The following is a 6,000-nucleotide window of genomic DNA, read 5'->3' on the forward strand; positions in this document are numbered from 1 at the left end:
TTTTATTAGGCCTATATGGTCTAAAAAGGAAGGAAAATACAATCACGAGGATCCACTTTTATAGACAATAATAACGGCGCACAGACAGCGCATTGCACAAACAAAACAACCCTCACAATATCAAATGGAATTATTGTACATGGGTCTATTACTAAACGGTCACTGACAAACATGGTTCCAGACCCAACAACATTACATAGTATCCCCTCTTCATGGCTACAGACCCAACAACATTATATAGTATCCCCTCTTCATGGTTACAGACCCAACAACATTATATAGTATCTCCTCTTCATGGTTACAGACCCAACAACATTATATAGTATCTCCTCTTCATGGTTACAGACCCAACAACATTATATAGTATCCCCTCTTCATGGTTACAGACCCAACAACATTATATAGTATCTCCTCTTCATGGTTACAGACCCAACAACATTATATAGTATCCCCTCTTCATGGCTACAGACCCAACAACATTATATAGTATCTCCTCTTCATGGTTACAGACCCAACAACATTATATAGTATCCCCTCTTCATGGTTACAGACCCAACAACATTATATAGTATCTCCTCTTCATGGTAACAGACCCAACAACATTATATAGTATCCCCTCTTCATGGTTACAGACCCAACAACATTATATAGTATCTCCTCTTCATGGTAACAGACCCAACATTATATAGTATCTCCTCTTCATGGTTACAGACCCAACATTATATAGTATCCCCTCTTCATGGTTACAGACCCAACAACATTATATAGTATCCCCTCCTCATGGTTACAGACCCAACAACATTATATAGTATCCCCTCTTCATGGTTACAGACCCAACAACATTATATAGTATCTCCTCTTCATGGTAACAGACCCAACAACATTATATAGTATCTCCTCTTCATGGTTACAGACCCAACATTATATAGTATCCCCTCTTCATGGCTACAGACCCAACAACATTATATAGTATCCCCTCTTCATGGTTACAGACCCAACAACATTATATAGTATCCCCTCCTCATGGTTACAGACCCAACAACATTATATAGTATCCCCTCTTCATGGCTACAGACCCAACAACATTATATAGTATCTCCTGTTCATGGTTACAGACCCAACAACATTATATAGTATCCCCTCCTCATGGTTACAGACCCAACAACATTATATAGTATCCCCTCTTCATGGTTACAGACCCAACAACATTATATAGTATCCCCTCTTCATGGCTACAGACCCAACAACATTATATAGTATCTCCTCTTCATGGTTACAGACCCAACAACATTATATAGTATCCCCTCTTCATGGTTACAGACCCAACAACATTATATAGTATCTCCTCTTCATGGTAACAGACCCAACAACATTATATAGTATCCCCTCTTCATGGTTACAGACCCAACAACATTATATAGTATCTCTTCTTCATGGTAACAGACCCAACAACATTATATAGTATCTCCTCTTCATGGTTACAGACCCAACATTATATAGTATCCCCTCTTCATGGCTACAGACCCAACAACATTATATAGTATCCCCTCTTCATGGTAACAGACCCAACAACATTATATAGTATCTCCTCTTCATGGTTACAGACCCAACATTATATAGTATCCCCTCTTCATGGCTACAGACCCAACAACATTATATAGTATCCCCTCTTCATGGTTACAGACCCAACATTATATAGTATCCCCTCTTCATGGCTACAGACCCAACAACATTATATAGTATCCCCTCTTCATGGCTACAGACCCAACATTATATAGTATCCCCTCTTCATGGCTACAGACCCAACAACATTATATAGTATCCCCTCTTCATGGTTACAGACCCAACAACATTATATAGTATCTCCTCTTCATGGTTACAGACCCAACATTATATAGTATCTCCTCTTCATGGTAACAGACCCAACAACATTATATAGTATCTCCTCTTCATGGTTACAGACCCAACATTATATAGTATCCCCTCTTCATGGCTACAGACCCAACAACATTATATAGTATCCCCTCTTCATGGTTACAGACCCAACAACATTATATAGTATCCCCTCCTCATGGTTACAGACCCAACAACATTATATAGTATCCCCTCTTCATGGTTACAGACCCAACAACATTATATAGTATCCCATCTTCATGGTTACAGACCCAACAACATTATATAGTAAGTATCCCCTCTTCATGGCTACAGACCCAACAACATTATATAGTATCCCCTCTTCATGGTTACAGACCCAACATTATATAGTATCCCCTCTTCATGGCTACAGACCCAACAACATTATATAGTATCCCCTCTTCATGGCTACAGACCCAACATTATATAGTATCCCCTCTTCATGGCTACAGACCCAACAACATTATATAGTATCCCCTCTTCATGGTTACAGACCCAACAACATTATATAGTATCCCCTCTTCATGGTTACAGACCCAACAACATTATATAGTATCCCCTCTTCATGGTTACAGACCCAACAACATTATATAGTATCCCCTCCTCGTGGTTACAGACCTAACAACATTATATAGTATCCCCTCCTCGTGGTTACAGACCTAACAACATTATATAGTATCCCCTCTTCATGGTTACAGACCCAACAACATTATATAGTATCCCCTCCTCGTGGTTACAGACCTAACAACATTATATAGTATCCCCTCTTCATGGTTACAGACCCAACAACATTATATAGTATCCCCTCTCCATGGGTACAGACCCAACAACATTATATAGTATCCCATCTTCATGGTTACAGACCCAACAACATTATATAGTATCCCCTCTTCATGGTTACAGACCCAACAACATTATATAGTATCTCCTCTTCATGGTTACAGACCCAACAACATTATATAGTATCCCCTCTTCATGGTTACAGACCCAACAACATTATATAGTATCCCCTCTTCTTCTAATTATAATACACAACGTATGCTAAACAAAGAAATGCATAATTCCTACATTGCCTAAAATTATGTATAAGACACTGAGATAGACCTATATAACAATTGAGATGTACAAACTATGGCATAAGGGAACAATGAAGGGATAAGAGGCATTTTCGATTCTGACATTAATGAACAAGTTCAGAGTGACGATATAACTATGTGTTCAGCACTTTTGAAATGAACATTGACAGATTTCAGAACATGGGCCGTTCTTACAGTATTCTCCCTGTACACCAAGTCAGAACCGTAGGATAAATAACAGGGGCATATAAGCAGACAATGAAAGATTTTACAATTTTCCGTGATGATAATTCTCTAAAACTGGCTATAGGCTACGTGTGCACCACCAAGTCAGAACAGTATAAGTTCTGAGGGGGAGATGGCAATTTTTGGACTCACCGTGTTCAGCTCACGAACAGGAAAGTTGCGCAGCGGTCCTTCTTGTGGGCAAACTTTCTCATCAAAAGTCTGATATTCTCTGGATTTATGGTCCTTTCAAGACAACTGGGAACTCGGGGTAAAATGAGGTCGAATCATGATATGTCAGTGATCTTCAGGTGGGAAAGTCCAAGCTTTAGAAAGAGACCCGAGTTCCCAACTTTTTATTCCGAGTTGAAAGACTGTTCGAAACGTCTATTTTCCAGTCGGAGCTCGTTTTTTTTCCCCGAGTTCTGAGTTGTGTTGAATGCACCAAAGTAGAAGATTTCCCATTTCTGAGTTACCAGTTGTTTTGACCCGGCAGAAAGCATGATGGATCGACAGCATGGCCAATATAGTTAACATTTTCTTGCCCACGGTGTGAATGTTTATCTTTTTAATCTTGGAAAAGAGACTCTTTCAGACATATGTATGAAATCCTTAAACCCAGACTTGGGCCACACACCCTATCCACTGAAGTGCAGGCAGGGGAAGAAAAATATTGATTGCTTTGCATCGCAGGTAGAATAGCAGATTCCTTCCAAACCACTCATTGTTGAATGTGTGATTTCTGACTTGTGGTGTAATATTTGTCCAATGGCAGATGAGCACAGAAACATTTTATCTATAATTTCTGAAGTCTGATCACAGATATAATAATGATACACATACTGTGCAATCAGAAAGTATTCAGACCCCTTGACTTTTTCCACATTTTGATAAATTACAGCCTTATTCTAAAATTGATAAAATCATTTTTCCTCTCATCAATCTAATAGCCCATAATGACAAAGCAAAAACAGGTTTCTAGAAATTTTTGCAAATTTATAACAAATTAAAAGCAGAAATATCTTATTTACTTAAATATTCAGACCCTTTGCTCAATACTTTGTTGAAGAACCTTTGGTAGCGATTACAGCCTTGAGTCTTCTTGGGTATGACACTACAAGCTTGGCACAACTGTATTTGGGGAGTTACTCCCATTTCTTTCTGCAGATCCTCTCAAACTCTGTCAGGTTGGATGGGGAGTTTCGCTGCACAGCTATTTTAAGGTCTTTCCAGAGATGTTCGATTGAGTTCAAGTCCGGTGTGACGACCCTCCCACTCTGTCTGCCGAATTCTTTCTCTTTGCTCTTGTTTTCCTTAATAGTGTCATGATGTTGGCCTGGGGGTAGGTTTATGACAGTCATAAATACCTCTCCCCCCTTTTCCTCTCTCTACCCTACTGATGTGACATTTGAAAACCCCTTGGTTAACATAGAGATTCTGGGAACATCAGACGGTGGGGGGAAATTAACCATATTTTGGTAATCCGACCAGTTGAACATATGCGTTGGTACTTAAGGAATATGATGTCGGTTCGGTTATCATCTGAGACATTCTCAATGACAGGATGATATAAACTCTACAGTGGAAAGTCTGCACATTGTAGTTATCGGATTGACATGGAATTGTTGTTCAATTGAAATGTTTGAATATAAAATTATTGGTGAAAAGATGAAATGTAATTTTAGCTTCCAAATGAGAGATTTGGGTTTTCATAAGGTTTGGGCTCTGTTCAATCAGTGGGTTATAAAACTTTTCAAACACACCCTTCTCCCTCCACTATATAAAGCCTTGACGAAAATGTAACCTCCTGTTCCGAGGATGTGAGGACGACGGTCCGATGTCAGAATGGTTCAAATAATAACTACAGAACGAAGCCAACCTCAGCGTGAGCTTTGGTTGTGAATGGTATGAACTTTGAACTGTTATTCATTACAGAAGTGATACCTCCTAGTCGTTGAGTTAGCAACAGCAGATGTAAACGTGGGCTAGGAAAGAACAGACAGAGTATCCCATCTACCACACAACGACATTACTACAACCTATCTAATTTACCAGCAGAGACATTCTTCAAAGGACAAAGGACTCTGTTGGGCAACACGGCCTTCCATCTACCACCAACCTACCGAAGCGCAGCTCAGAGTAAATATTTATTGCATTTTCCTTTTCCAAATGGCCGATAATTTAGAATGTATAAGATACTGTATTTACAATAGAGACATCGCTTCTCCCTTTGTTCCTCAGTCTTCCCGCTCTTTCACTGAAACCCAACCTCCTTTTCTTTGTGTAACAAGCTGTCATATCTGTTCTTTCCATCAGGGACGTTTTCCTTTATGACGTAATTTGTAATCAAGGTATGATTTCTTCTGTGTATATGTAATTCTGTGTGATTAGATAGGTATTTAGTAAATAAATAATTAAACCCAATTTTGTATTGCTGATTCAACTTGTTAGCCAGGGTTCGTGAAGATAACCAAGAATTTACATCTTTCAGATGAGACTGAAATAAGGTGACGATTAATATTGACTGCTATTGATGTAAAATATTACAAGGTTTTTAAGAGTTTATTCGGAAGATAACTGCTCTATAAATATTATTTTGTGGTGCCCCGACTTTCTAGTTAATTACATTCACATGATTAGAACAATCAGGTAATATTTATTACAGAGAAAGGATTTTATTGAATAGCATATCACTTAATCTGGCATAGCCAAAGACACGACAATAAAATGTCGGTGGGCGGGGCTGGGAGGGTTGTCAGCGAAATGGGACACACCTGGGCTCGGG

Source organism: Oncorhynchus mykiss, chromosome 30 (assembly GCF_057628025.1).
Source record: "Oncorhynchus mykiss isolate SJ-2025 chromosome 30, ASM5762802v1, whole genome shotgun sequence".
NCBI lineage: Eukaryota > Metazoa > Chordata > Actinopteri > Salmoniformes > Salmonidae > Oncorhynchus > Oncorhynchus mykiss.